Consider the following 12,208-nt stretch of genomic DNA (forward strand, 5'->3'; position numbering starts at 1 on the left):
CCAGGATTCAATCCCAGGTGCCAAAAACAGAGAGAAGCTGAGGGAAGGCAATAGAGAATCTGATTTCTATCTTGACCCCGCGAGGTGGCTCATGCCTCCCCTCACCCAGCCCAGGTCAGACCCAGCTCCCCCCCCCCACCTTCCCACCCCCCTAACCCGCAGAACTGTGTGGCCGCTGATTCCCCAGAAGATGCTGCACCAATGGCGACCTCAGCAGTTGGTGCAGCCTACTTCCGGAGGGGCAGTCTGTTCTGGTTCACAGTCATCACCCTCTCCTTTGGCTACTACACGGTAAGGGCAAGGGCCACCCACCCAGGCAGCGGGGCTAGTGCTGCAAGGCAGCAGGACCCGCCCACAGGGGGTCCACGCAGGCGGCAGTCCAGGCTCCAGCGCATTAGGATGGGGTGGGAAGGGCGGAGACCTGGGGAGGAGATGATGACGTATTAGTCCTCAGGAGGGCCTTGGGGGGTGCTCAAGGCTCTGAGAAACCCAGGCTTTCTCTATGTGGATGCCAGCAGGCTCCTCACCTGGAACTCAGTGCCTGGGTCTTGCAAGACAGATGCTTGGAAGTCGGAGGCCCGCAGGGATGCTACCTCCTACTTCTGTGTAGCCAGACCCTTACCCTCCCTGGTCACAGCCGTGGTGCTGGGATACTTCTCGGATAGTCATGGGGCCGGCGGTAGATCGGTTTGGTCCGGCCAGGCCCTCATAGAGTGAGGGTTGCTGTGGGAATGAGGTTTCTGCCCACGCGCACCTGACCCTTGCCTATGTTACTGGTGTAAGCGGAAGTTCTCTGGGTTCTTAGGAAATTTTCTGCTTTAGAGGGCTTCTGCCCTTGCATTCTGGGCTCCCTGTACTGTTATTCATGGCTGTACTCAAAAATAAATAATTGCTGATCTTTTAAATAACCTAAAAGATTCTCTGTACTTCTGCTTCTCTTCCAGTGTGTTGTCCTCTGGCCTCAGAGTGTCCCTTATCAGAGCCTTGGACCCCTGGGCTACTTTACTCAGTATTTTGTGAACCACCATCACACCCTCCTGCATAATGGGTAAGGAGAACTTCAGAAGCTTGTTGTGGACATTGCAGCCCTGGTCTCACTGGACACCTGAAAAGCCTGCAGTTGCCATTAGATATCCATCAGTGTTGCTAGTTTACATTAAGACACCTTTCTTTTTAAGATTTCTGTGTTAGATTTTATCAGTTGGTAACTGTCACCATAAACTTGACAAAACATTTTTGTTATCCTGGTTTCAGGTATTGGCTTGCCTGGCTGATTCACATGGGAGAGTCCTTATATGCCATGGTATTGTGCATGTAACTCTTTGCAGTAGGTCTTTGTCACCTTTCTCATGGTATCTAATGGAAGATGAGAGTAGCCACATTTCAATAATTTATACACTTGTATACTGAGAGCACTCTCAGGTTAGATCTGAATCCCCATACCTAGTACTGAACCTGACATAGATTACTCAGTAAATGTTTGATGAGTAAATTCATTTTGTTTGTTAATGAATCAATTGTTTAATTATCTAATTGAGATGACTTTTGTTATGTTTTCAAAACTATGGGGCCCTAACTAGAACAAAAGTTTAGGATTCCTTCTAGTTTGAAAAAAGAGTTAAGTTATTGTTGTAGGCCAATGGTTCACAGTCCTAGTGTCATAACTGAGTCACCTGAGAAGCTTTTATGAAACACACAAATCTGGTTTCCAGACCAGAGATTCTGATCTGGTAGTTTTGCTTCAGATATAGGAATATGATCTTTCTTAAAGTTCTGCAGATAATTCTGGAGCACAATACAAGTTACGAGCCCCTAAACCATGCCCTATTCATCAGATGCCAGTGTAGGTTGATACGGTGTGAAAGTACAAGAAAATAATTCTCTTTACGTTTGTGCTTTGCATAAGCAAATACAGAATTGATATAGAGAATAAGATGATTATGCTAATGCCAAATTGCTTTGAAATTAATATCTTTGCATGATCCAGGTAAACTATTACTTCTATTATTGTTGTATTACTTCTAAAAGTGCAAAGTGGGACACTGTATTACCACTCTATTTTAATAATAAAAATAATTAACATTGATTGGGTACATACCATGCAAGAAACTGCTAAGTACATTAAATAGTTTATGGTATTCTATCTTATTGTTATTAAACACACTAGGCTTTCTACCAAAGAACCAGAAAGCAACCATGTTCTTTTCACCCCTCTCCAAGTAAATTTACCCTATGAATTTTTCCCTGTCTCCCCCGCACCCTCACTATAGCTCTGGATGAAATTCAAACAGATCTGTGGGTTTTTTCGTCACTATCTGTAAATGTCCACTCTCATCTAGTCTGTTTGTTAAAACTATAAGCTTCTTCTAATTCAAAATGACAGCTCTCATCCAGCTATGGCTCAGGAGCCTGCTTGTGGCCTCCTTGGAATGGTAGGAATGGTTAGGGAAACAGGCCCAGTTGCTTAATCAGTTTTTTGTGTGCTACCTATGTTGCAAATTCAGTGTAGATCATTTTTCTCTAGAAGGGCTTTGGTGAATTTGGGGGAAATTGCTTATCATTGTAGATCTCCCTTTGCATTTCCCTTGAAATGCATTTTTCCTGGTGCCTCCTCCATCATGCCACTTTGCAGTTTTACCTCTGGACCTGTTTTGAGAAAGACTTTTACCCTTTTATTGAGATCACATCTATGTTTCATTTGGGCCTTTCATGCAGGGTTCCTTCAAAACACACCAGGTCCTGTACCCTTCTAAAAAAGCCTGTCTGGCTGATTTCCTTATCTTTCCAGTGTGATAATCTGCAAGTGTGTACAGTTCCCAGTACAGCTGGTTTCTTTGCTCTTTTACCCAGCAGACTAAAACAGTCTTAACACTTTTGAATCAGATACTAATCCTTTCTTCAAATCTCAGGGGACTCATGTCAATCTCTCCAACTGGTTTTCTTGAATCCATTCTCTGGTCATGGCACAGAAAATGTCAGAGCATACAGGTACCTCTTTCCAATGGCCTCTTCAGCTATTTAATGAAATCTTAACTTGGAGTTGTTTGGCCCAGTCTTGAACTTAGTCTGCCAGAGTACAGATGGCATTCTTATCACCATCTTATCCTTTGAATAATAATTTCTGTTATGCTTATGCAAAGTACAATTGTACAGAGAATCTTTTTCTAATATAGGTTATTTAAAGAGAATTTTTAATGCGATCTTTATAATGTGATATTAACCTATACTGGTATCTGCTGAATAGAGTCTAGTGTAGGGGCTTCAAACTTGCATTGTGGCCCAGAAGTATCTATGGAACTTTAAGAAAGCACATCTTTATGTTTGAAGCAACACATACCAGACCAGAATCTCTGGGTCTAGAACCCAGACATGTGTATTTTGAAAAAACTCTTATTTTGTAATGGCATTTGGAACCTCTAATGAAAAATCTAAAGACTCAATTTAACTTTTTTTATCAGTCTTTTGAAGACCAGAGGGAAGTTAGGCATGGAGAAGTTGGGCCACCATCGTGTTCTTGAAATCATGGCTTAATCTGTCGGAATGTATCATTGGTCACTGTAAATAAGAATAAATACTCCTTTTGAATTATAAGATAAGTGAAAGAATAAATAAATAAGTGAAAATAAGTAGCACAATTGCAGCCTCCCAAACTCTATTACCTAGAAATAGCTACACATAACATTTTGGTGGATTCCTCTTTTCATGTATGTAAATTTTGTAATTGAATAAGTTCTATGCACAAAACAGTATGGGGAGTGAACCCAGGACACATTAGGGTCCCACTAAGTTGCTGAGGCTTACCTTGAACTTGTGATCCTCTTGCCTCAGCCTCTGGAGTTGCTGAGATTATAGGCTTGGGGCACTGCACCAAGCTGACAATATTCTTGATTCCAGATAATTATAAGTGGCAGAAAATTAAAGTTTACTGAACATCTGACACCTTGGTATAAATTCAATACATTTTTTGTAAATTCCTCTTAACCAGAGATAAGATTGGATGATGTTTGACTTTATGTCAACCATAATCATAAGATAAGCTCCTTTTTCATGTTTTCAAAAAAATTCATGGTAGAGCTATGGATGTGGCTCAGGGGTATAGTTTTTGTCTAGCATGTGCATGGCCCTGGGTTCAATCTCCAGCAATCAAAATAAATAAATCAATTTCTTGGTAATGTCAGGTGCAGTAGTGCACCCCTATAATCCCAGTGACTGGGAAGGTTAGGCAGAAAGATCTAAGTTCAAAGCCAGCCTCATCAACTTAACAAGACCCTGTCTCAAAAATTAAAAGGGATGGAACAGCCCTAGGTTCAATCACTAATACTGCAAAAATTATGAAATTAAATGAAAAGTAAAGGTCTCCCAAAATACCCCAAATAGTCATTATTAAAAGTTTAGTATTTATCATTATGATTTATGCATTTATAAATAATTTTACATATACATGGAACTTCTTCTATTAACAGTTTTCCATTGTTACATATCCCTGTTTTTTCTGTGTCTATTCATGTGCATTTTATTCCATCCATTAATATTAGTGCATAGTGTTCTATTATGTGAATGTGCCTTAATGTATTGAAGAAAGACCCCTTCTAATCCACTTTTTAAGTCTCTAAATTGTTTTGCCATTATAAATTGTATTGCAATAAATATTATTTCATACATTTGGTCTACCCCCCCCCCCAATAACACTTTTGTAATTGGGTGTCAGCCCTTTTCTTACCCATCTACAGGCACTATTTTCTTTCCCCCCTTAATTTATCTACTTTGCCACTTAGATGTTTTGCAAATATTCTTTCTCTGGGTCTTTTTCTTCTGGTAGGTCTTTTGAAAAATAGAAGTTGATCAGTGTAGTCAAATTTATTATTATTATTTTTGTATTGAAATGATGAAAGTACACTTTAACGGTGTCTTCTAAAACAGTTTTACAATTTTTGCCTCTCACATTCATGCCTTTAAGGTACCTGGAACTGATTTGGGGGTGGAAAACATGTTTCTGACATCACCTTTTTCCATATGGATGCTCAGTTCTCCCAGAGCCATTTGTGATTATCTTTAATATCCATTGATGTACCTGTCTTATATCATATGTGTATGGCTGTTTCTTGGCTTCCTGTTTTGTTCCATTGGTTTGTGTGTGCATTCTTGGGACAACATGGCTCTGTCAGTAGTAGTGGCTTTATGATCATTGACAGCTGATAAAGCATGTCCTCTCGCCTTCTTGTTCAAGAACTAGGCTGCTCCTGGATTTTTACACATTCTTATGCCTTGCCATATGCTGCAAAAGCAAAAATCTAAACCTGTTGAGATCTTTATTGTATTCATCATGTGAATTAATTTGAAGAGAAATGACATTTCCATTTGTGCATCTTCTAAATATGAAATGATTCATCCCCATATATTTGAATCTCCTGTATCAATAAAGTTCTACAATTTTAGGAGGTCTTTCACATCCTTGTTTATTCATTTATTGACTATGTCTAGCTATTTATACTTTCAGACAATATTATTTCCTTTTCTAATTGTTTGATGGTAGTCTGTATGGATTTCGTCAATTTTTATATATCACCCTTTGTTGAGAGCCACAGCCGAAGGGGCCCCAGCAAACTTCCAGCTGATTGGCTCACAGTGGCCCCAGCATCAAAAAGAAATCTGGTAAATGGAGATATTGCAAGATTTAAGAGCCATTAATAATGAGATGATTATTATGGGACCTGCTCAATTGGGGATTCCCCAATTCTCTGCTTTGCCAAAAACCTGGTATGTTTTAGTTATAGATATTAAAAATTATTTTTTTTTCAATTCCAATTCATCCTGAGGATAGTCCACATTTTGCATTTACTATCCCTGCACTGAATCATGAAGGCCCTGATCAGAGATATGAATGGGAAGTACTCCCTCAAGGGATGGCTAACAGTCCAACTATGTGTCAAATTTATGTTAAAAAATTAATCCAGCCACTTAGAAAACAAAATCCTGAACTTCAAATATTTCACTATATGGATGATGTATTGTTAGCACACAAAGATAAAAACACATTGCTAGAATGTTATACCACACTTACAAACTTATTAAAAAATTATAATCTAGAGTTAGCAATAGATAAAGTACAATTAAATTTTCTAATTAATTATTTAGGAATTCTATTATCCTCAACCATGGTCCATCCACCAAAAAATTCAAATACGAGTAGATCAACTCAAATCACTTAACGACTTTCAAGAGTTATTAGGAGACGTAAATTGGATAAGGCCTTATCTAGGTATACCAACAGGAGAGTTGGGACCTTTATTTGATATCCTAAAAGGTCCATCAGATCCAAATTCACCCTGCATGTTAATGCCTGAAGCAAGAAAGGCATTAAAAATCATTGAAACATACATGGAAAATATGCATTTGGACAGTATTGATATAAGTTTGCCTTTACTATTTACTGTACTACCAACAAAAAATATTCCTACAAGGGCATTTTGGCAAGAAGGTCCATTATTGTGGATACATTTATCTTATTCTCCTAACACTATTATTACTAGGTATCCTGAGGCTGTAGGACAATTAATACTCAAAGGAATAAAAGCAGCAAAGGGAGTGTTTGGAATTTCTCCCAATAAAATTATTAATCTATACACTATGGATAAAATTGATGAGTTAGCTAATGAGTTAAATACTTGGACAACAATCATGTGCAAATCCAATGTTTCATTTGATAACCCACTTACCATCTAGTCCTTTATTGTCTTTTTGGTCATCGCTTCCTGTAATTTTTCCAAAAATGACAAGAAAAACACCTATCATGAATGTTCCAAATATATTCACTGATGGGTCAAATAATGGTACAGCAGCAGAAGTTACACCTGATCAAATTTTACATTTTTAGTACCCAAACAATCAGCTCAAAATCTAGAGCTTAATGCAGTATTACAAGCTTTTGTGATGTTAAAAGATTCTGTATTTAATTTATTTTCCGATGGTCAGTATATAGTAAATGCTATAGTATCCCTTGAAGATGCTGGTAGGATTTCCCCTTCCTCTACTGTTTTCTCTTTGTTTTCCTCTATACAAAGTCTAATCTGGGACAGAAGAGATCCATTCTTTATAGGACATATCAGGGCACATACAGGATTGCCTGGAGCCCTTAGTTTGAGCAATGATTTAGCAGATAAAACTACACATGACATACATATTTTCTCTATACTAGAAGAAGCTACAAATTTTCATAAAAAGTTCCATGTCAATGCTAATACTTTACAAAAGCATTTTAAAATAACTAAGGAACAAGCTAGACAAATAATAAAACAATGTCAAAATTGTGTGACCTTTTTACCACAAGTTAATCTTGGAGTCAATCCTAGAGGACTGATACCTAACCATATTTAGCAGATGGATGTCACACACTTGCCAGAATTTGGAAAATTAAAATATTTGCATGTTACAGTTGATAATTCTTCTGGATTTTTATGGGCTCCCTTCATGCCGGAGGAAAAAACTAAAGATATTATAGCTCATTGCTTACAAAATTTTGCCACTGTGGGTGTTCCAAAACAGTTAAAAACAGACAATGGTCCTTGTTATACTTCTACCTCTTTTAAACAATTTTGCTCATCATTTGGCATTACTCATATAACAGGAATTTCATACAATCCACTCATCAAACTATTAAAATGTACTTACTAAACAAAAAGAGGGAATTGGGAAGGGGTATATATTCCCCAAAGATAACCTTAAAATAATCCTTTTTACTCTAAACTTTTAAAATTTGGATTAATCAGGGCTTAGTGCTACAGAAAGGCATATGTGTCCAAAAAATGTACATAAGCCCAAGGTACTTTGGAAGGGTATTCTAACAGGACAATGGAAAGGTCCTGACCCAGTGATTGTCTGAAGTCGGGGTTCTGTTTGTGTGTTTCCACAGGGAAAACAGCAGCTGATTTGGATTCCAGAGAGATCAACTAAAGTGATTTCTATGGACCAAAAAGAAGATGATTTGGCTCAAATTTATAACAGCTGATATCCCAAACTCCAGTTTGGCTATCCTTACATCTGTGACAATGGTTCTCTCACACCTGGAGGCTAATGAAACCAGGATGCTTTTTTCAATATCTATTTTATTATTGCCCTTTCCCACATCATGAAGTTCTATTTTGTTTTTTGAGTTCATACAGACCTAGGTTAATGTTTTGCTGATCAGTTCTATTTTTGACTATGAAGTTTTTAAACATTGCAATGGAGATTTCACCTGTACAATGTTATAAGGCCTTTACTATTATGTTATGTGTTGTATGTATAATATTATGTGTGCACACTTGTGTTTTGTGTTGTATGTTTGTATGTGCACATGTCCATATATCATATATGAGGAGCGCTCATGAAAAAGTGGTTCCAAATTTTTTTTCTTATTCATGTAATTTAAATGGTTTAATTTAAATTGGATAAATAGGTTTTGAGAATTGTTTTAATATGTGAACAAAAAAAGGTGGTTAACAGATCTGTTTGTTTACTTTCACCTTTCCTTTTCATTATATTTAATAATTCTGTTCAGGATAATGTAAATTGTTCAGAAAATTGTTTTCTTTTAGTGCCTGCTGGAATGTTTCATAATTTGCTCTTTAGCCATTATTGCCAGAATTCCTATCTTCATCCTAGTGCCTGTGAAGACAAAGATAAAACCAAACTACAGCTTCTACAACAGCTATCACTGAACTGCTTGGAGAACTTGCCTGGACTATGTATCACTTGTATGCATTGTGAACTATCTGTTGGTGCAGCAACTGTGGTAGTATCAGGGTATTTTTGCTGATGGTGTCACTGGTGGTACAATTTTTCCAAAAGGAGCTGTCAATTGGCTTGGTGTATCCTCCTCCCTTCTGCTTGTGATGGTCGTTCAGCTAAATTTTGTGGGCCAATAGAGGTGAGGCAAAGAACCTCATCCCCCACTAGTACAAAGGCCTATCCACAGGTGTGGCTGTATGCTGGACCAGTATTCAATGATGGGTATGATCCAATTGAAATGGTACCAACCTAAGACAGGAGGCTGACGCCCTGAGGTCAGCTTGTCTGATGACGGGTAAGGACCATATGTAGTATTGGACAACCTAAGGCAGGCACGGTCCCTAAGCCACATGCTTGTTGTTTAAACAGAGAGGGGGAGATGTTGAGAGCCACAGCCAAAAGGGCCCCAGCAATCTTCCAGATGATTGGCTCACAGTGGCCCCAGCAAACTTCCAGCTGCCAGCTGATTGACTCCTCTGCTGTGATGCTCATCTGGCTGTTTCCCCACCCTTTCAGACCACAGAGCTGCTCATTGGGGGGACTCTTTTGGCTCCACCCACCCAACTTAGCCAATTGGTTTCAAGAGCGGGAGGAGTGGGGGGGGTTGAGAGGCTCGCCGGAAGTCGGTGGTGGAAGTTGGGCTCTGAGGGAATTCCTGAAGAGCTCATGTGGTGCGGCGTGTGTGTTCTAAAAATAAAGTTCATTTCTGCATGATAAGTGGCTCGTGAATTGTGCCCAGTCAGACTGCTAAGTCCATTTATTTATTTAGTCCATTTATTAATTCTGATTGTCTCTACCTATACAGTTGTGTCTAGATAGTAGCACCACTTCTTTTCAATTTTATGTAGCTTTCATTTATCTTTCTTCCCTTTGTGTGCTGGCTGTATTTACAGTGTTAACTGAAAGTGGGGGTAGTAGACATTATGCATGGTTCCTCATCTTAAAAGAAAGCCTTCTGCCAGGTGCAGTAGCACAAGCCTGAAATCACAGTGGCTTGGGAAGCTGAGACAGGAGGATTGCAAGTTCAAAGCCAGCCTCAACAATGGCAAGGTGCTAAGCAGCTCAGTGAGACCCTGTCTGTAAATAGAATATAAAATAGGGCTGGGGATGTGACTCAGTGGCTCAGTGGCCCTCATTTCAATCCCCAATACAAAAAAAAAAAAAAAAACTCTGTGTGTTTCATGTAACATGAATTGTTTCTCCTAGAGTTCTGTAGACCTCTATTAAATTTAGGAAGCTCCATTGTATTTCTAAATTTGCTGAGAACTTTTATTAAGAATTGGTGATAAAATTTATCAAATGCTTCTTCTGAATTTACTTAGATTCTTTATGGTCCTTTTAAATCAGTTAGTGTAGAAAACTATATATTTTACATGTGATGTTTGTTTTAAATAAAAATTCATCCAAATGAGATTTATATTAAGATGAGACTTGAGCAAAATTTCCTTCAATTAGATCATTTTTTCTTATTTATTAATTGGAGTTCTGTTTTAGGCAGTTTAATTTGAAAGATTATTTGAGCAGGTGTTTATTATTACTATGCACCAAGCTCTTAAGCTCTTTGGGTATATTATCTTACTAATCACCTCAAAATTTGGTGAGTTAGAAACTACTATTTCTATTTTTCAAGTGAGAAAACTGAGTGATTTTCCAGGTCACAGCTAGTGGGTGGCAGGCTGGGATTCTCTTCTGGTCTGTCTTCAAGACACTTGCTTTGAAGCCCTGCTAGTGCTGATTACCTATTCACTAATCAGAATCACATGAGAAACAGTTATTAAATACTGTACCCAGAGAGAGCCAGACTGGTTTCCAGGGAAGTGTACCACCTAAGATGCATTTATCAGAAAACAAGAGAGATGAAAAGTAAATGAACCCATCTTTCACCTTCCAGAGAAAAACAGCAAAATAAACCTGAAAGTATATGGAAGTGCTAAATGAAAAAAAAAAAATAGAGAAGTCAGAAACGCCCATAAAATGACAATTCTGGTGTCTTAATTTTGTTCTTTCTTTTTCAGATATAAAGGAATCACATACAGTCGGGCTCAACTACTCTGGTTCTGCAGACTTTCCTCTTTGGGATAGCATCTCTCTCCATCTTGATTGCTTACAGGTCAAAGCACCAAAAACACAGTTAAAGGAGAAAGCGAAAACTTCCTCTCCACTTTCACATTCAGACTCTCTTTTGGGGGGTGCTATGTTTACTGGATGATCTTTCTACATTCTAAAAGTGTCTGTCCTACAAAGGTATTTAAGACCCTCTCAATGTCCATTTCTCTTCTGTATGCTCTGGTTGATCTTGTGTAGACTAGTTGTTACCTATGAAAGAAATAATAAAAAAATCTGGCTTTCCAAGTTCTGCAGAAAACTTGAATGGCAACAGACTTGCAGCCTCCTCCTCTAAGGCCCTTGGCTGTGCTGATCCCTCTCTGTCTACAGGGATGAAACGAGTACTAGATTTTCTTACTGTTGGGCCTGTGCTCCCTATTTCTGAGTAAAATATCTCTTCTAATCTTTTTCTCACCTTTCTAAACCAAAATGAAATGACACTTCCATAATATATTTTCTAGACACCTGTGAGGCAGGATCTTATCTCCTCAACTAAGCAATGTGAAAAGGCCCAAAGGACCTGCCAAGAACCCAAAGCAGAAGACCAGGGCAGGGTCTCCCTGATGCTGCCAGCCAGCAGTGATCCTTCCCTGCACATGGCCCCAGGGACAGAGTGCTCTGTGGTAGGCAGAGTGTGATGGCCACTGTTAGATTGCCTTTTCAATTCAGGGCCACAACTCAGGCAGCCATCCTTTTCCCCGGGGCACCTATACCCACCTATGCATCAGGTGGTTCTCCTCCAGTGTTACTGGCAAAGGAGGAAACCACTTCACTTCCACTTGTTCTGTATCATTCATTCCGTGTGCCCTCATCTCCCAGAACAACACATGACACGTTCAGTAGTGGTGCCACCTTTCTGTGGGTCCTCTGGGGAAATGTGGATTGTTTCCCACTCTCCTGCTGTCTGTTGCTTTCTTCATCCAGCCCTAGCTTACTCAGTCACACCCACATTCCTCTCTAGAGATGCTAACCTCTGGGTTTTCCAGCTGGTTACTACCTCCCTGATTAACTTGAACTTACTTTATTTCTACTGGCCTTTCGGGAGAGAAGTCCCCTATCTCTATCCCTTTACCTTGGCAGAATGGCACCATCACACTTAGGAGACATTAGGGCTCCTTCTGTGGAGAGCATCTACTTATTCTCTGGAAGCTATTTCTCATTTCCCTTTGTGTTTCATTGGGCAGGTTGCTGTATTAGCAAACATTTATAAGAAACAACTCTCCCCAAAAAGAAAGCCCCCGTGAGAGATCATAAGCTATAAATTGTTTTTAGTGGACATAAATTTTTTGCAAATATATCTCAGTCTTTCCTGATCTTCCTCTTGGAGTAGGGGTTA

At 39.0% G+C, this 12,208-nt stretch overlaps 1 pseudogene; it reads left to right on the plus strand.

Annotated features, from left to right (window-relative positions):
- The first annotated feature begins 201 nt into the window (after positions 1-201).
- Positions 202-10,901, plus strand: LOC143380602 (transmembrane protein 254-like; annotated as a pseudogene).
- The last annotated feature ends 1,307 nt before the right edge of the window (positions 10,902-12,208 follow it).

The sequence above is a fragment of the Callospermophilus lateralis genome, chromosome 14 (genome assembly GCF_048772815.1).
Source record: "Callospermophilus lateralis isolate mCalLat2 chromosome 14, mCalLat2.hap1, whole genome shotgun sequence".
NCBI classification, from domain to species: Eukaryota; Metazoa; Chordata; class Mammalia; order Rodentia; family Sciuridae; genus Callospermophilus; species Callospermophilus lateralis.